Source organism: Cucumis sativus, chromosome 7, assembly GCF_000004075.3.
Source record: "Cucumis sativus cultivar 9930 chromosome 7, Cucumber_9930_V3, whole genome shotgun sequence".
Classification (NCBI taxonomy): Eukaryota; Viridiplantae; Streptophyta; class Magnoliopsida; order Cucurbitales; family Cucurbitaceae; genus Cucumis; species Cucumis sativus.
The window spans coordinates 8,969,091-8,990,220 of NC_026661.2; the positions used below are offsets into that span (position 1 = coordinate 8,969,091).

The 21,130-nt window shown below is 32.9% G+C and overlaps 2 long non-coding RNA genes and 1 pseudogene across 2 annotated transcripts; 2 read left to right on the forward strand and 1 right to left on the reverse strand.

The window, feature by feature from the left end:
• The window catches only part of LOC116405149, a 63,901-nt pseudogene extending 61,740 nt beyond the window's left edge, over positions 1–2,161 (forward strand).
• Positions 2,162–8,896: 6,735 nt separating this feature from the next.
• Positions 8,897–9,976, forward strand: LOC116405270. The gene is made up of 3 exons (XR_004218406.1): positions 8,897–8,984; positions 9,639–9,708; positions 9,790–9,976. It is a non-coding gene; the product is annotated as an uncharacterized LOC116405270 (long non-coding RNA).
• A 6,073-nt stretch (positions 9,977–16,049) lies between these two features.
• On the reverse strand, positions 16,050–17,211 carry LOC116405036. The gene is made up of 3 exons (XR_004218095.1): positions 17,065–17,211; positions 16,527–16,601; positions 16,050–16,407 (listed from the first exon to the last, which is right to left on the reverse strand). It is a non-coding gene; the product is annotated as an uncharacterized LOC116405036 (long non-coding RNA).
• Between the last annotated feature and the right edge of the window lie 3,919 nt (positions 17,212–21,130).

Below are 21,130 nucleotides of genomic sequence, written 5' to 3' on the forward strand. Positions count from 1 at the left end.
AGGAGCAACCAGTTGAGATTTTGGCAAAAGAAGTTAAGTTGCTTCATAACAGGGGAATTAATTAATGTTCTTTATCAAAACCACGAGGTTGAAAAAGCTACTTGGGAGAGAGAGGACAACATGAGAGCTCATTATCCCGAGCTATACAAGGATTAGAACTTTCAAGGACGAAAGTTTCTCAAAGGAGGGACGTAATCTTATTTTTAAATTATCTTAATTTAATTTAATTTATGATGGATTTAGTCTAGTGTTATAATTTTTTAGAATTGTTTGTTTTGTGGAAATTGTGATTAATTAAATGTTCAATGGAAGATTATTTAATTAATTGTATTATTGGAAATTTTGGTGAGATTTAAGATTATTGGCTAATTATATAAGTAAATATAATAAACTAAGTCATGGAAGGGTAAGAATAATTTATTATTGACTTTTTTAGGAAAGATATTTTTGAGCGAGAAAATAATTATATTGTGGAAAATATAATTATTTTGAAAGATATTGTATTCTTGGAAAAAATAAAAAGTTTGGTTTGATGAGGAGACAGAGTATAATTTAATTGAGTTAACTTGTTAATTGGAAATGGAAAAGGAATAATGATAATAATAATAAGTATCATCATTATTATTATATATAATTAACCCTCGTGAAACGTGCAAAGAAAAGAGAGAACTATTCATCATCTTCTTCCTTCTTCACAAACCCTAGTCGTCACTAAACCCATTGCAAGGATCATCACTCGTCGTTTGTGGACACTATCATTCCTCCTCTGTTCGCGTACAGGTGAAGTTGAGGTGTCTCTCTCTTTTTATTTATTTTTCGCACGTTTTTGTCAAGCCTCATTGTCGGCAAGTTCTGTCTCGTGCCACCAAAATCTCATCGCAGGCAGCAGTCGAACGAACCTTTTGCCTGACCAAGCCGATATGTGCATCACCGAGCCGATTCTCCACTTCTTCACAAGTTGCCCTCAACTCTGCTGATTTTTCCTCTCTTTGCGAGTAGTGCGCCCAAGCTAACCGTCGAGCCGATTCTCCTTCTGTCAAGTTGTGTGAGCCATTTCTACCTTAGTCCAAGCCAAGTTACTTTTTGGTATCTCTTGAGCCTTTTGGGTGAATTTGTGTTGGGTTTGGTACGTCCAAATGAATATTCTTTGGATCTTAAATAAGTTTACAAGAGAATGAGTTGAATTACTTTTGCTCGAAGGTTCAAGTGTTAATTTGAGGATTTGAAACTGCAAATTTTTTCATTCAAGGTTGTGTTGGATTCAACCTTAGTCTTGGGGTAAGTTTGGATGCTTAATTAAATAGTTGGATGATGGTTGACAAAATTAACAATTTTAATTTTGTTTATGTTTAGGCCTGACTTAATTGAGAATTGACTGTCAGGAAGGGACTATATTTTCACTATATTTTCAACTAATTAATCTCCAGGTAAAAGATTCTACTACTAGCCTCTTACATTATGTTTTACCTTAGTATGCATTAACATAGTTATGATGCATGTGATGTGACTGTTAAGGATGTTAGATAATGATAGCAACATAGAAAATCGTTATGTATGACTGAGATATGTGATGACCATGATATGTTATGAATGAGATATACTATGGTTGAGATATATTACGATTAAGATATGATATTTATGTTATGCTATATGTATATGCTATGATGTTCTGTTAGCTTTACTTGTTAGAGTCGTACCATGTAGGTGTCCCTCGGATCACCACCTATTTATGTATTTGTGGTTAGGTTTGATGTGTGATTCGACAAGATCACTTACAACTTGACTCTTCTTTAGGGTGATTCCTTCTGCTTCACCAAGAGCCCATATATGTCCCTACGAGATCACTGGATAGGGTGATTTCAGTAGAATAATAGATATGCGGTACTTTCTTATAGGAGGACTTTAACGTAAAATTAACAAACACGTAGTGGGACTAATAGTGGATCCCTTACTAAGTATAAATTTAAACTAACTCCTTTCTAGATTTAATTTTTCAGGCAAAGATAGAGGTAAAGGCAAGTTGGCGAATGACAAGAAGTGACCATGGTTCTCCATAGGGGACAATTTATGTTTTATTTAGCATTTATATTTTCAATATTAAATTTTCATAAACTTATTTCAGAACCCATATTTACTTTTAGATATATATTTTTATTTTAAATAGGGCCCAAACTAATATTTTATTTATTGTTTTCTTTACATACTTTACTTATATTTTATGAATAAATATTTGAAGTGTTTGTTTTAAAACTTAGTATTTTCTTTGATTTAAATAAAAAGTCTTTATTTGTTTTAGTAGTAATGACCTCAACTTAGTATAAAGAGTTGGGTCGTTACACTTTCGAGTTATGTAGAGGATGTAAACCTAGTTAAGTCACTCCATAATTTGGGGTTGTCCAGCACACGTTTTAGTGTCAAATTCTAAGAAGTTGGACTCTCGTTCAAGGTTATGTCAATTTTTTGTTATCCTAAAGAAACGAGAGGTGGTCTATTCTTCGATCCACAAGAAAACAAAGTGTTTATATTGACAAAGGCTACTTTCTTGGAAGAAAACAACATGAGAGATCATAAACCATGAAGCAAATCAAAATTAAGTGAAGCTACTAATGAATCAACAAGGGTTGTTGATGAAGTTGGTCCCTCATCAAGAGTTGAGGAAACCAACACATCCGATTAGTCTCATCCTTCTCAATTGTTGAGAATGCCTCGATGCAGTGGGAGAGTTATATCACAACCTAATCGTTACTTCGGTTTAACTGAAACTCAGGTTGTCATACCAGATGATGTCGTTGAGGATCCATTGTTCTATAAATAGGCAATGACTGATGTAGACAAGGACTAATAGGTTAAAACCATGGAATCTATGTACTTCAATTCAGTATGAGAGCTTGTAGATCTACCTGAAGGGGTGAAACCCATAGGGTGCAAATGGATCTATAAGAGAAAGAGAGATTCAGCTGGGAAGGTACAAACCTTCAAAGCTAGACTCTTAGCAAATGGGTATACCCAAAGGGAAGGGATTGACTACGAGGAAACTTTTTCTCTGTTGCTATGTTAAAGTCTATAAGGATTCTCTTGTCCATAGTCACTTTTTATGATTATGAAATATGACAAATGGATGTTAATACTGCTTTTCTAAGTGGCAATCTTGAAGAGAGTATCTTTATGTCTCAGCCTAAGGGGTTCATAACCCAAGGTTAGAAACAAAAAGTTTACAAGCTGAATCGATCCATTTATGGGTTGAAATAAACATCTAGATCTTGGAACATTAGATTTGATATTGCGATCAAATCTTACGGTTTTGACCAAAATGTTGATGAGCCTTGTGTATACAAGAAAATCAACAAAGATAAAGTAGCTTTCTTAGTACTTTATGTGGACGATATCCTTCTCACTGGAAATGATGTAGGATACCTAACTAACGTTAAAACTTGGCTACCAGTCCAATTCTAAATGAAAGATTTGGGAGAGGCACAATTTGTTCTTGGGATCCAAATCATAAGGGATCGTAAGAACAAAATGCTAGCACTGTCTCAGGCAACCTATATCGACAAAATATTGGTTCGATATTCGATGCAAACTCTAAGAAGGATTTATTACCTTTCAAGCACGAGGTTTACTTGTCTAAGGAACAATGTCCTAAGACACCTCAAGAAGTTGAGAAGATATGAGACATATTCCATATGCCTTAGTTGTGGGTAGCTTAATTTATGTTATGTTCTGCACTAGGTTAGACATTTATTATGTAGTGGGAATAGTCAGTAGATATCAGTCCAACTTAGGGTTAGACCACTAGACGACGGTTAAAATTATTCTTAAGTATCTTAGGAGAATGAGAAACTACATGCTTGTGTATGAAGCTAGGGATTTAATCCGATTTCTAAACAGATAAGGATTCTAGGAAATCTAGTGGGATTAGTGTTCACCCTAAACGGGAGAACAGTAGCATGTCATAGCATCAAGCAAGGATGCATTGTAGACTCTACTATAAAGGTTGAGTACGTCGTTGCTTGTGAAGCAACAATAGAAGCAATTTGGCTAAGGAAGTTTCTGCAAGATTTGGAAGTTGTTCCAAATATGAACATGCCCATCACTTTATATTTTGATATCAATTGGGCAGTGACCAATTATAAGGAACCTCAAAGCCACAAATGAGGAAAACATATAGAGAGAAAATATCATCTGATACAAGAGATTGTGCAACGAAGTGAAGTGATCGTCACCAAGATTGCTTTGGAGCATAACATTGCTGATCCATTTACAAAGACTCTCACGGCTAAAGTGTTCGAGGCTCATCTAGAGAGTCTAGATCTGCGAGTTTTGTACATTAGGTAATCTAGGACAAGTGGGAGATGTGTAATGGGTATGGGGATGTCCTAGTTTATTGTATTGGGGATTTAATTGTTGAGTACTACAAATTTGTAAATCTACTAATTTAGAGGATTTTCTCATATCGTGCTTCATTTCTAATTCATTTTAAAGGATTTATCTTGATCTCTAAAAAGAGTGGTCGTAATGGTTTGATCCTAAACCATGGAAATGATTGAGCTTGTTCTTACACTTGAAAAAAGGAACGTTGTATGGATCTACTCTAAGCCATCGAAAGAGTCAACTTTGAGTGAAATAACCAAGAGGAGCTTGAAAAGTGGATGTAGGTCGGTTGTGCCGAGCCACTATAAAATTCCCGATGTTAATTTCTTTATCTCTCAACTATTTAATTTTGCAATTAATTTGTTATCAAATTTTAGTGTTTGAAATTAATTGCAACTTTTGTTCTTGAGATTAATTGCTCACTTCTCTATTTAGGTTGGTTTAAGTTTATCTTTGCATATTTGTGTTACCAATTTTCTTGTTATAAACATTAAAATGGATGTTTGAATTTGTTAACGTCACCTTATAAGTTATTTTGATGTGCATGCATTTGTATGAGATTATTGATTACATTATTTATTAGCAAAAAGTTTGTTAATTTATTTAATTTGGCCCACTTGTTTCATTAATTTGTAAAATCCTATTCACCCTCTTGAGGATTCCCATACCGATCGTACACGAGATACAATTGAAGATAATTCAAATTCTAGATTAAGTTAAATATGTGATGCTTAACTTAGTAATTAATTAATTGGAAAAGTAATTAATTAAATTAAATCATGAATAATACACATAAATGTAGCAAAACCCAAAAATATTTACGTCGCATGTAACAAAAAATTAAAGCACATGAAGCCACCATTATTTTTTTTATAAATTTCAGATTTTCCCTTTGTCATTATTTTTGCGCATTGTGAAACCATTCTTCACTTCACTTCTTTTCTTCTTCTTTGCAATTTATTCTTCTCTTCTTCGTATTATTAATTTCTTCATATTATTACTTCTCTTTCATATTCTCACTTCTTCTTGTCTTTGATTTCTTCATTTCCTTTTTCAAAATTTCTTCCTTCTTCATCTCTCATCTTTTTTTTTGCTTCTTGGTACAAGATCTAAATGATATTAGTACATGATTTAAATGATAATGTATCAATATCTAAATCATCAGTTGTCTATCCCAGATAAACAGACATAGACCACTGTTACTAATGGATCGTTTAGATTTGGTACAATATTGTTTAGACTAAATAAAAGATCGTTTATGTTGGGATTTATGTCCTAAAACTCGTAGATTGTAAATATAATCCATTAATCGTTGTTAATAACATGTTATTATTGTAATAATTGTTATTGGTTATAATATTAGTTGTCTTAATAACTCAAATCAAACAAACTAACATCCTAAGTTGTTTAATGAATCTTAAACAGTATGTAGAGACATACAGGGATAAAGGTTCAAGATCAGCTTAAAGGTTCTATAGTACAAGGATAAGGCTGAATACCTAATCCTGGTAACACTATGAATATGGCTCACTTTGTATTTGATACAAACACAATGATTCAACGCGTTTGTGTAGTTGACATACGAGTGACGGTATCTTATGCAATAAGTTTACATAAGATCAGACGGCAAAATAATAACTACTAGATGAAACTCTGTTTACTAGTCAGGTTTCTATTCATTAGGATGACCTAGGTAACTTAGTTTTAATTGTAACGCCCCAACTTTTCTAGAAGGTTGAGGTCATTACTATTTAAGTAAATATAGATTTTTTTAATATACAAGAAAATAAATTAAAATTTGAGGAAAAACTTTAAATAATAAGTAGTTAAAATAACTGATCAAAATACCAGTTTGGGCCCAAAAATAGAAGAAATACTTAAAGTAATTGAACCAGAGTTCTGAAATAAACCTATGAAAATATAACTCATGTTGTCCTCTTTCTCTCAAGTAGCTTCCTCAACCTCGTGGTTTCGCCACAAAACCTTGACCAATGTAATTCCGCTGTTACAAAGCAGTTTAACTTCCTTAGCCAAAATCTCAACTGGCCGCTCCTCATAGCTTAAGTTGTCGTTAATTTGCAACGGTTTGTAGTCGACTATATGTGAGGGATCTGCCACATACTTCCTCAGCATGGAGACATGAAACACATCATGAACTGCAGATAATTGCGGAGGCAAGGCCAAATGATAAGCTACAGGGCCAATCCTTTCAAGAATCTCAAACGACCCTACAAAACGTGGACTCAACTTCCCTTTCTTCTCGAATCTTAGAACACCCTTTATAGGTGCTACCTTCAGAAAAATCATGTCTCCTACGTCAAACTCAAGATCCCTACGTCGTTCATCAGCATAGTTCCTCTGTCTGCTCTGTGTTGTCAATATGCGAGCTCTAATTTTCTGTGTGGCTTCGTTGGTGGGCTGAACTAGTTCAAGGCCTAACATTCTCTACTCACCAACCTCACCCCAACAAACGGGGATCTACAACTTTTACCATACAAAGCTTCAAACGGTGCCATGCCAATGGTAGCTATTATAGGCGAACTCCATCAAGTTCAAGTGGGAGTCCCAACTCCCTAAGAACTCCAACACACAAGCTCGCAACATATCCTCCAGAATCTAATTCAAACGCTCTATCTGACCATCAGTCTGAGGATGAAAAGTTGTACTGGAGTCCAATCTCGTGCCCATGGTATCATTATTATCATTATTTAATTTCCCCAACGAACTCATTTTTTTCTATTTCAAATAATTTTTCTCTTTCTTCATTACCGACTCAATATATCATCAATAACTTCTCTCTTTTCCATAATAATTATATTATGAATAATTATATTATGAATAATTATATTATGAATAATTATATTATCCCATAATATAATTATTCTTATTCCTCTATAACTTTGCTTATACTGATAAACAATAATTACTCATAATACTTCAAACTTTACAAATTTAATTTACCAACCAATCAATCCAAAAATCACCACTTTAACAATAGGATTTCAAATTTCAGAATTAACCACATATCACTCCAACGTACTTAACTTCCACAAATCAAATAATTTCACACATAACACCTAAAAAATTTCAATATAACACACATTAAAGTTAACTTACTAGTTTTGGGATGTTATATTGAAATCAATCATTTCCTTCATCCACCTTCATCTACGTTTGTGCCCAGCTCTCACGACCACCATCAAAATATTTTTCTCTCCAGTGAATCGTGTTTGTGAGATAGCCAGATTCAGCATTCACCACCCACAAATCTCCAACTCTGAACCCATTCGGTTAGATACCCACCTAAAATCGGACTGATTCTGATTCAACAGTCACAACCCACACGTTTCAGCAGTCACCGGTGAACCTATTTGATGAGATATCTGGTGAACCCATTAGTTTGTAGCTTTAAAAAAGATAAACTCTTATACTTTTGTGTACGTTACTCTGAACGCTTTTGTTTACTGTGATGTTCTATGCTAATTTGTATTGTTTTCTAACATATCTTCCAATTGCTAGGAAGAAGTTGCTTAAGTGATTCTTAAAGAAGGGTAAGGAGAGGTAATGATTCATACTCCTTGAAAATTAAATCCGTATTTTTATTTATTTGTATTATCTTTAAGATTTTGAAAAAGTTTTTTTTACGCTTGTGTATCCAAAGAATGAATGGATGCTTTCGATTTGTAATTATTGAATTGGTTTGTGCTTCAATATTACAAAATCAATTATAATTTTAAACTATATTCATTTAACTTAATAACATTAATTAAATTATAATTTCTATTAATATTGATTTAAGAGTGTCATTAGTGTAATTATATCAATATAATGCGATCTTATCCAATTTTACCAACAAAAAACAAGTCAAATATGGACTAGTAAATCCACACTCTTTGTCATAAGAGATATAATAACGTTTTTATGGGTCATTTTAAAAAATGACAAAACAACTTTTTCTTTTGAATTTTAGCAAATAGCATTTTTTATCTGAAAAAGATACATCAACCCATAATAACACTACAACAAATCTGGGTTGTAGTGTCAGGTGAAAAAAATGAAAAATTGTCTTTATTGTCGTTTTTGAAAAGGTGGATCAAACCGACATTAATGATAAGGGTTTAATGTCGTTTTTAAATCGACATTAATGATCAGCCAGTTTTATTTTTTTTTTAATTTTTTGTATTTTGTAAAAACTGACATTAATGGCCCCCATTTTTAATTTCTTTTTAAAAAATTGTTAGGTTTTAAAAAGTAAATTTTTCCTCTCTTTCTTACTTTTCTCTTTCTTACTCTACTCTTTCCCTATCAATTTTTCTTTTATTTCTCTCCAAGTTGGTTTCTAATTTTGTTCTCTTCTCAATCTGTGACCCTAGATCGCGAACGGCAACCAATCTTCATCGTGCTTCCGCCGCAAAAATCCTTGGGTTTCTTCATTTGATTGTTAACTTGTGACTGCTAGGTAGCATTATTGATTATTAATTGTCTTTATTTTTTCAAATGTGCAGCCTTATTCATACTATCTTTTGTTAGAAAAATGAAAGAAGAGAAGACATAGAAATGAGCTTGGTAACTAGCATTCTTGTAGGTGGATTTGCCAAAATGGAAAATGTAGAGTAAGTAATTTTGGTATAGCTATTTGGAGTGTTATGTGAAGCACAATATCTTCATAATGTGATGCGTTTTGGTTTTCGATTGAGATCAATCTTGGTAATTAATTGTTTTGAATTGTGTTTTATTTTATCTTTTAGTAGTAAATGTTTTTGTTTTCTTTAGTTTAGTTTGAGTATTAGTCTGTTTTGATATATTTGTAGGTTGCATCTATTTATCCATATATTTATCTTTGATCAATACCTAGCTAGTGGAGTCTCTTCTTTTTATGGGCTTCCTTATATTCCATGTTCTTTTACTATATATTTGAGATTTTCACCTTCCATAAATGAAATAAATTAACTATTTTCATTTGAAAAGAAAAACGATCCAATAGGAGTTTGTAAGATTATTTATCATCTCCATTGTTTAACTTTCTCTATAAAAACAATGTTGCTATTGATGGGTAAATTTATACAATTAAGAGTAAGAAGCCTATAGACTAGCATTGCTAAATTGAACATTCAAAATTTGCTTTGAAGTAAGAGTCGAGGATGGTATAATTATTCTTTAGTTGTATTCCTCTTTTTCTTATAGATCTTTGAAGAACCAAATTAGGTTATTTTCTTCTTCTTAATGAGTTGTTTTATCAAAGCTTATTTTCTTCTTTATTTTTGCAGCACTTTTGGGTTGCCATTTCAATTGTCTTCTTTGTTGCTGCTACATTATTTACTCTACTGAAACTTTGTGGTAATTTTTAATTTTCCACATTTAGATTGCAGTCTGTTTAGTTTGATTTTAAATAATATGTACTAATTTTGCAAATTCTAGATTTAATCTTCCCCAGGTTGTAAAGTATATTTTGGTCTTAGATAGCCAGCCAAGCTAAGCTAAGTAGATGGAAGCAATTGTTGAAGTTGAAGATTGTGAAAGCGTTTAAGATTTCTTATTTAAGTCTTGTATTAGGATCTAGTTTCATGTATTATTATAGAATGTATATACAAACGCAATATTAAGATTTCATTTTCTATATACAAATGTAAAAGAAAAATATTGTAGTTCCTAAAATAATATTAATTTTATTGATTTGTTGGTGTGAGAAAAAAATATTTATTTACACGTATCTAATGTCAGTTTATAAAAAATGAACAATAATGCAATAATTATATATTTTTTTGTAAAAATAGATCCAAAAACAAGACTTTAATGTCGGTTTAAAAACGATATCAAAGGCAAACTGACACTAAAGGTCAAAAATAGCACCATAAAAAATGTCGGTTTTAAACCAACATCAATGACCATACCGACATTACTGATGCATTTGATATCGTTTTTAAACCGACATCAAAGCAAAAACGACATTAAAGGCCTTTAATAACGTTAGCATAGATGTCAGTTCCGAACTGACACCAAAGATCATTAATGTCGTTCCGAACTGACACCAAATATCATTAATGTCGATTTTAAACCGATATTGAATGGCAAATTTCTTCTAGTGTAACCAAATTTATATAATTTGAGAATCAACATTTTAATAATTTTATTCAATCTTACTAACTTCAAAATAACCAAATTGAATTTGAATTTCAAAATAACAAAATTATAATTTAATAGTATTTGAGAATCTCAACGATAGATTTTGTATCAAAATAACCTTAATTGAATTTCAAAAGTAAAAAATATCAACTTGTTCGATATCTTTATCTCAAAATAATATTAATGGCTTGAATATCAAGAAAACTAAATTATTATTTTAAAATTGAGAGAATCTCAACATTAAAAAATATCAACTTGTTCGCACACACGAACACCCACAAGCACACGCGCACACGAGCACACACGTCTCACACACACGTGCACATGCGCACACACGGACACGCTAGCGTACACGCACACTCACCCACACGCCCACGCGCACGCACACATATGCACAAAGATGTGTAAATGAATTAAGATTAAAAAACAATTACAATAATTATGTTTAGGAGTAAAAATCATGTTCATTTGACTTAAAAACATTAATTAAATTATAATTTCTATCAATATTGGTTTAAGAGTGTCATTATTTCAATATAATGCGGTTTTATGCAATTTTACCAACAAAAAATAAGTCGAATATGGACCTGTAGATCCACACTCTTTGTCCTAAGAGATATAACAACTTTTCTATGGGTTATTTTAAAAATGGAAAAACTATTTTTTCTTTTGAATTTTAGCAAATAACATTTTTTGCACGTGCATGGTATTTTACAAAATATCCACCTTCCCAACTGTAATTATTTAGTTTCTACGTTGTAATTAATTTATGTCATTTATCAGCTTTTAATTAATTTTTACTTGAAAAATATACATCAATCCATATTGCAACTTTTTTTTTAATATCTTGGGACTCAACTAATTGATTCAATATTTTAATAACTTTATTCAATCTTACTAATTTCAAAATAACCCAATTGAATTTGAATTTCAAAATAACAAAATTATTATTTTTCAGAATTTGAGAATCTCAACATAGATTTTGTATCAAAATAACCTTAATTGAATTCAAAATTAAAAAATATCAACTTGTTCGCTATTTTTATCTCAAAATAACATTAATGGCTTAAACATCAAGATAACGAAATTATTATTTTAAAATTGGAAGAATCTCATCACTAAAAAATGTCAACATGTTCGCACACGCACACACGCACGAACGCACACATAAAGCATAGAAAAACTTTTAAACCATATTCATTTGACTTAATAACATTAATTAAATAACAATTTTTATCAATATTGGTTGAAAAGTGTCATTAGTGTAATTATTTTAATATAATGGAGTTTTATCCAATTTTAACAACAAAAAACAAGTCGAATATGGACCCGTAGATCCACACTCTTTGTCATAAGAGATATAGCAACGTTTTTATGGGTCATTTTAAAAATGACAAAACTACTTTTTCTTTTGAATTTTAGCAAATAGCATTCTATCACGTGCATGGTATTTTCTAAAATACCAAAATATTCATCTTCTCCAACTGTAATTATTTTGTTTCTACTTTGTAATTAGTTTATGTTATGCATTTATCAACTTTTAATTATTTTTTTATCTGAAAAAGATACATAAACCTATATCATAAATTTTTTCTTAATATCTCGAGACTCAAGTAATTGATTCAAGATTTTCATAAATTTACTCAATCTTACAATTTTCAAAATAACCTAATGGAATTGAAATTTCAAAACAACCAAATTGAATTTCAAAATAACAGAATTATTATTTTTCAAAATTTCAAAATTTCAGATAGATTTTGTATTAAAATAACCTAAATTGAATTTCAAAATTAAAAAATATCAACTTGTTCGCTATCTTTTATCTCAAAATAACATTAATGACTTGAATATCAAGATAATAAAATTATTATTTTAAATTTGAGAGAAACTCAACATTAAAATATATCAACTTGTTCACACACAAGCACACACGGACACGGGCAAACGCGCACACACGTACACACGCACGTATGAGTGCACACACACCGACACACCCACGCGCACAAGCACATACGCGTCCGCACACACACAGACACACATAAGCACACACACACACGTGTGCACATCAGCACACAAACACGAATGCACACACGCATACACACACCCACCCACATGCACAAATGTGCACAAACGTACACTTGCACGCACACACACTCGCACGCATACACACACGCACGAACGCACACTCACACCCACACGCATACCCACACACCGACACGCACGCACATACACACACGCACAAATGCACAAAACTGCGTAAATGAATTAAAGATAAGAAACAATTACATTACTTGTGTTTAAAAAGACTTTTAAACCATGTTCATTTGACTTAATAACATTAATTAAATTATAATTTTTATCAATATTGGTTGAAAAGTGTCATTAGTGTGATTATTTCAATTTAATGCGATTTTATCCAATTTTACAAAAAAAAAAAAAAACAAGTCGAATATGGACTAGTAGATTCACACTATTCATAAGAGATATAACAACGTTTTTATGGGTCAATTTAAAAAATGGCAAAACTATTTTTTTTTTAAATTTTAACATATAGCCTTATTGCACGTGCATGGTATTTTATAAAATATCAAAATATCCACTTTCTCCAACTGTAATTATTCCGTTTCTACGTTGTAATATATTTATGTTATGCATTTATCAGCTTTTAATTATTTTTTACCTGAAAAAGATACATCAACCCATGTCATAACTTTTTTCTTAATATCTCGAGACTCAACTAATTGGTTCAAGTTTTTATAACTTTATACAATCTTACTATTTTCAAAATAACCTAATTGAATTTGAATTTTAAAATAACCAAATTGAATTTCAAAATAACAAAATTATTATTTTTCAGAATTTTAAAATCGCAACGATAGATTTTGTATTGAAATAATCTTAATTGAATTTCAAAACTAAAAAGTATCAACTTGTTCACCATCTTTATCTCAAAATAACATTAATAGTTTGAATATAAAGATAACTAAATTATTATTTTAAAACTAGGAGAAAGTCTACATTAAAAAATATCAACTTGTTTGCACACAAGCACATGTGCACACCCACCCACACATGCACACGCACAAAATGTGCATACACGCAAACATGTACGCACACATGTGCACACACACATGTGCACACACACATGTACGCACGTGTACACACACGTACACACGCGCGACAGCCACACACGAACATACGCACAAACGCACACACATACACGCACATGCGCATGCGCACGCACCCACACAAACTCACACACGCACAAAGATGTGTAAATGAATTAAAATTAAAAACAATTACACTAATTGTGTTTATAAAGACTTTTAAACCATGTTTATTTGACTTAAGAACATTAATTAAATTATAATTTCTATCACTATTGGTTTTAAAATGTCATTAGTGTATTTATTTCAATATAATGCGGTCTTATCCAATTTTACCAACAAAAAAACAAGTCGAATATGGACTAGTAGATTCACACTCTTTGTCATAAGAGATATAACAACATTTTTATGGATCATTTTGAAAAATGACAAACTACTTTTTCTTTTGAATTTTAGCAAATAGTATTTTTTGCACGTGCACGGTATTTTATAAAATACCAAAATATCCACATTCTTCAACTGTAATTATTTTGTTTCTACGTTGTAATTAATTTATGTTGTGTATTTATCCGCTTTTAATTATTTTTTACTTGAAAAAGATACATCAATCCATATTGCCACATCAATCCATACCAAAACGTTCCTAAGAAAGGATCATCTCACCATAACTTTAAGTTCTTCAAACACAATGCAATTAACTTAAAGCAGAACAAAACAAAACAAGAAATCTAACCAACAATAACAAAAAAATAAACCTTAAGCCTTGATCCTTGCAGTCCATTGGGAGGTTCAGAACGGGACATGATCGAGAACAATCGATTCCGAGCTGCAGGTTTCGACATCGACAATGAATTTCCAAGTAAATGAAAATTTTGGAAATGGGTAGTGAAGAAAAATAAGGTTGAGAGGATTTTGTTTGGTGAGTGGGAAAAACTCTAGCCAGTGGAAAGAGAATGGAAGAAATGGGGTTTAGTTTACACAGATTTTTCTTAATGATTGTTGGAAGAACAAAGAGATTGTGAGAAGGTTTAACGGCAACGACAATGGCAGAATGTTAAATCCCCGAAAAGACTAAATGGCCAATTGAGAGGAAGAAGGAAGAAAGAAATTCTCTTTCAAGCTAGGGAAAAGACAGAGGAATGGGAATTGAATTGTACGTTTGGTATGGCTATATGCAATTTTCTTGCTTCTTTATGGATATGTTGTACAAAGAGTAGAACGATGACATGGTTCACTTTGTTTCTCTCTTTACAAAGTAACCAATGACTTAAAAGAAAGACATTGAACAACAAATGACCAATAGAAAACAATATACTCAAGAAACAATAAAAAAAATGCAGAAATTAAAAATATAATTGGAAGTAGGAAAAAAATGGAAGGAAGAAAAATACCCCAAAAGTTCTAAATGCAATACGATCATAACAAACATGTCTCACTGTGAACAAATCGAACAAGCTCTATAACGAATTTTGTAGTGGGATTCCGACTCATAGAAGCCGGCTCCAGGCTTGCACAACGAATGACCAATACAAAATAAGATCCAGTAAAAAGAAAGGCCCAACTAAAGTGAAATTAGAAGACACACACGTCCTATATTAAGGTAGAGTCAAGGTAATTTAGAAAAATTCATTACCGGACAACTACCTCAAAATTACCCGAACTTATAAACTATACAATTATTTTTTCCTGATGTTCCAAAACACTTGCCAACTGAAATTTTCTTTTGACAAATATGCAATGGGTTTCTTGAAATTGAATGCTCAATCCAGAAATTGAAAATGAAATTGGAAGTAGAAAAAAAATGGAAGGAAGAAAAATACCCCAACAGTTATAAATGCAATGTGAACATAACAAGTTGTATCATCATGAACAAATTGAACAATCCCCAAAACAGATTTTGCAATGGGATTCTGACTCCAACAAATTGCATCCATGTTGACCAAAACTTTCCGAACAAAGGATTCAGCTTCCCATCAACATGCATCACAAACCTATAACTTTAAATTCTTCAAAAGCAATGGAATTAAATCAAGGCAGAAAAAAACACAACAAGAATTCTAACCAACGATAACAAAAAAATCCACCTTAACCCTTAATCATTGTCGTCCAATGGGAGGTTCAACATTTGGACATGATTGAGACTATTGGTTCCCAGCCGCAAGTTTCGGCATCGACAAAGATTCTCCGAGGGAAATGAAGATTTTGGAAATTGGTAGTGAAGAAAAATAAGGTTGAAAGAATTTTGTTTGGGGAGTTGACAAAATTGTAAACCGAACCCCATGTGTTTCATTTTTCTCCTCATCGGCCAGAATTTTGTCAACTCCCCAAACAAAATCCTGGCCGATGAGGAGAAAAATGAAACACATGGGGTTCGGTTTACAATGATTTTTCTTAATGATTGTTGGAAGAACAAAGAGATTTAAGGGTAACAAAAAGAATGGAAGAATGTTAAATCCCAAAAGACTAAATGGCCAATTGAATGCTTAAGGAAGTTTGATTTGCCTGTTTTAGCAGTTTTTTTGCTTTTTTATGTAAATGTTGTAGAAAGAGTAGAACAAGGACATAATTCACTTTTTTTTCTCTTTACAAAGTAACCAATGACTTAAAAGAAAGACATTGCACACTAAATGCCCATTAGAAAACAATATACATCGAAAAGAATAAAAAATATGCAAAAATTCAAAATGAAAGTGCAAGCAGAACAAAACGGACTTGATTCACCATGAACAGATAGAACAAGCTCCAAAACGGATTTTGAGTAGAATTTCGTCTCAGATTTGCAGTCTCCAGGTTTTCCAAAACGTTCCTAAGAAAGAATCAGCACAACCCACAACTTTAAATTCTTCAAAAACAATGAAATTAACTCAAAGCAGAAAAAAAAAGACAAAAACTCTAACCAACGATAACAAAAAAATAAACCTTAACCTTTGATCCTTGCAATCCATTTGGGGGTTCAGCACTGGACTTGATCGAGAACAATCAGCTCCCAGCCGCAGGTTTCTGCATGGACGATGATTTTTCGAGGAGGGAAATCAAATTTTTGGAAATGGGTAGTAAAGAAAAATAAGGTTGAAAAGATTTTGTTTGGAGAGTGGGCAAAATTCTAGCTGGTGAGGAGAAAAGAAAAGACATGGGGTTCAGATTCGAGGGATTTTTCTTAATGATGATTGTTGGAAGAACAAAGAGATTGTGAGGAGATTTAAGGGTATCGCCACGAATGGCAAAATGTTAAATCACAAAAGACTATTGTTTTCTTGCTTCTTTATGGAAATGTTGTAGAAAGAGTAGAACGATGACATGGTTCACTTTGTTTTTTCTATTTACAAAATAACCATTGACTTAAAAGGAAAAATTTGCACCACAAATGACCATTAGAAAACAATATACATAAGAAAGAATAAAAAATACGCAGAAATTGAAAATGAAATTGAAAGTTGAAAATAAACGGAAGGAAGAAAAATACTCCAAAAGTTCCAAATGCATTACGATCAAGAGAAATTTGTATCAACATGAACTGATCAAATAAGCTCCAAAATGATTTTGCAGTGGGATTCCGACTCAGATAAGCAGTCTCCAGTCTTGCCAAAACGTTCCTAACAAAGGATCATCACACCCATAACTTTAAATTCTTAAATAACAATGGAATTGACTCAAAGCAGAAGAAAACGAAAGAAAAACTCTAACCAACGATAAGAAGAAAATAAACCTTCACCCTTGATCCTTCCAATCCATTTGGGGGTTCAACACTGGACATGATCGAGAACAATCAGTTTCCAGCTGCAGGTTTAGGCATGGACGAATATCTTCCAAGAAGGGAAACGAATTTTAGCGAAGTTTGATCTACCTGTTAGCAGTGTTCTTGTTTTTGTACGGAAATGTTGTAGAAAGAGTAGAACGATGAAATAAATCACTTTGTTTTTCTCTTTACAAAGTAACCAATGACTTAAGAAGAAGACATTGCACAACAAATGACCAATAGAAAATGATACGCAATAGAAAAGAATAAAAAAGAAAACAATATGCATTTTTGTTTTCAAATTCTTGGTCAAATCGCAATTCAGAAATGAAATTTGGTTCATTATCGACGATAATATGGTGAACTAAATAACATAAGTTTCAGAGTCATGGGAGAATAATAGCCTTGCTAATTGCTCAAACTCTGAATGTGAAGGCTTTTCCCATGTGAAGGAACCCAAAGAACAAGCCAAAGCAGCATGCTTCTTCCCAATGCAAGAACATTCAGTGTATCTTCTGATTATGTCCTGAATGCAGTAGGAAAAATGATATGAAGTTGTAATTCAAGCTAAGGTTTTGTTGCATAAACCAAAAACTTAGATGGATAAAACACAAAATGCATCATGTTCCTACCTTATGCCTACTACATTGCTAACAATACACTTACTGCACTCTCAGAGAAGGAACCAGAAATGGTTCTTGATGATCTGTTAAAATCTTTTGATGAAAATGTAATTAGTGCAAAGAGCGTTGATGATTCTAAAACAGAGGCACCTCATGCTAACTCGGATGTGCAATGCTTCTCTGAAGATGAAAAAGTAAATGAAGTTTCGAAAGATGATGATTTTGTGGAGATTTCTGCTGAGGAAATCAATGAATCTGACAAATCTTCTCTGCCTACTGAAGACTTGGATGTTACTGAAGTTCACAAATCGAGCATTGCAGAAGAATTTGGTATGGAATTTGAATCTCAACAAAATGAGTCTACCTGTGAATTGGAACATAAAATTGAAGAAGATGTTGAAGAAGAAAACACACGTGAATAACTCTGCTGAAGAACTGTCTCTTCCCCACGAAAATGTGGAAGAAGAAACTGAAGTTGATGGAGATGATGCCTTGAGCAGTGATGAAGAATCTTTGGAAGTGAAAGACGATCAAGATGAAAATGATCAGATCCCACAACCGGAAATGTAGCATCAGATGCTGACATTGAAGGAGACAAGAAGGAAACAAAAATGGAGAAAAGTTCGTTCAAGCTGAAGAAGATGATACAATTATCAATAAGTCCACGGAGGAGTTCCTCGAGAATGTTTCTGATGATTTGGTTGATGTCAAGATCCAATGGAAAATGGAAGAAGAAACTCTTCCTAAAGACATAATTGTCGAAGCTATCGACTCACAACCAGAAATCCCAAATGCCATTGTTCAATGTGAGGAAGCTTTGGTGGAAATCACTATCACATCCTCCAACAACAATGCAGTTCAATCATTGGCAAACCAATTCCCTAGGCCAACAATAGAAGCCAAATCTCCCGTTGAAGAACAAACCATTAGTTTGCTAATGGACAACCCAGATGCTGAGGAAGAAGAAGCTGAAAAAGAACAGAACAAAGCAAAGTTCATTCAGTTAGTGGTGAGAGAATGATAATACTAGCCTAAGGCAGCTGAGGAAGTTGTTCAAGGAAAAACTCCAACTTAACCATAAGAAGATGGAAAATAATAACATCAACACAAAAGTTGTTGGAGGTGGCGTGAAAGTGAGAACTGCTTTACAACCAGTGCCGGAAAACAGAATGACCGTGCATTAAAAGTCTAGAAAGAGAGAGCATTGTGCATGGTTCAAACTGTGGTTTGCCTCATGTTATTGATTTTGTGTTTGTTTTATTCTTTCCATGATGTATTTTGGGAGGAGGGAAAAATGAGGTATATATATGTATACGTGTAAACAAAATCTTGTAATATTGTGTTATCTTATTAACTATGTTGTGAAGTTTATGTAACATTTCACTTGATTGTACTTTTTTTTAAAATAGGACTTTTTTTTCATAATTTTTCAAACACAACTAATATCTACTTGGACTCCTTGTACTCCTTGTAAACGGAGTGTATTCTTGATTAACTTAAACACTTAAATTTTTTTACCACACATATCAATTACTAAAATTTCATAATATCAAAATTCAACATATCCATAAGTTAAAAAACATATTTTGTAATAATACTCGAAATTTGGGATGGGTAGTCTGGGTTGTTAGTGTTGTTAGTGTTGTCAGTGTTAGAATACCCCTAGTGGTTTGTGTCAAAAATGTCTCCTTTTAAAAGTTGAAAGATGCCCTTAAACTTTCGAAAACGGTTCAAAAATACCATTGTCTTTGGTTTTAGATGAAAGTCGCTAAAGTTTTGTTTAAAAAATAATCATCAACTATTGAAAAGTTCTGTTTAAAAAATATTGATGAATTATTGAAAGTTCCATAAATATCCTTTTAAGCTTAAAAAAAATTCAAAAAAATGTTCATCAATCCAATTCATACACCTATTTCTTTACACTTATAATAAAAAGCCCATAGAAAGTAGAGAACTTGTGTAGAGAACTTTTCACTTTGCCTGAAGCTACAATAGCCCGTAGAAAGTAGGAGAGTTAAGCTTGTTAGGTTAGAATGCGTCGGTTCGTTTGGGATCAAAACTTGCATCAGAACTCTTCACTCACGGTCGAAGCTACAATAGCTGGTAGAAAGTAGGAGAGGTAAGCCTATTAAGTCATAATGCATTGGGTTCTTTCAGGATCAAACTTTCGTAGGAAACTCTTCACTCTCGACCGAAGCCACAATAACTTGTAGAAAGTAGGAAAGATAAGTTGGTCAGGTCGAAATGCGTTGGGTTCCTTCTGTATTAGTATTTGCGTAGGGAACTCTTCACTCTTGGTGAAAGCAACAATTTCCTATAGAAAGAAGGTGAGTTGAAGCGACTAAATCATAATGCGATGGGTTCCTTCGGGATCAATACTTGCGTAGGGAACTCTTAACTCTTGGTGGAAGCAAAAATAGCCCGTAGAAAGTCGAAGATTTAAGCCAATTAGTTTAGAATGTGTCAAGTTCCTTCGGGTTCAAAATTTTTGTAGGGAACTCTTCACTCTTGGTCGAAGCAACAATGGCCGGTTGAAAGTAGAAGAGTTAAGCCAGTTAGGTCAGAATGCATGTTTGGTTCTTTAGATATCCGAACTTGCACAAGGAAATCTTTGGGATCAGAACTTGTGTCGGGAACTCTTGACTCTCGATTGAAGCCACAATAGCTCGTAGAAAGTAGGAGAATTAAGCCGGTTAGGTTAAAATGCATCGGGTTCTTTGGGATCATAACTTCTTCGACAACTCTTCACTCTCGGCCGAAGCCACAATAGCCCGTAGAAAGTACGGGAGTTAAGCCATTTATGTTAGAATGCATTGGGTTCCTCGAGAATCAGAACTTGCGTAGGAAACTCTTAACTCTTAGTCAAAGCAACAATAACGCATAGAAAGTCGGGGAGTTAAGCCGGTTAGGTCGGTATGCATCGGTTTCTTCGGAATCAAAATTTGCTTAGGGAACTCTTCACTTTTGGCTGAAGCAACAATAGCCCGTAGAAAGTAGGAGAGTTAAGCTGGTTAGGTCGGAATGCGTCGGGTTCACTTGGTATCAAAATTTTCGTAGGGAACTCTTCCCTCCTGGCCAAAGAAATAATTTCATATAGAAAGTAGGAGAGTTAAAGCGGTTAGATCAGAATGTGTCGGGTTCCTTCGGGATCCATACTTGCTTAAGGAACC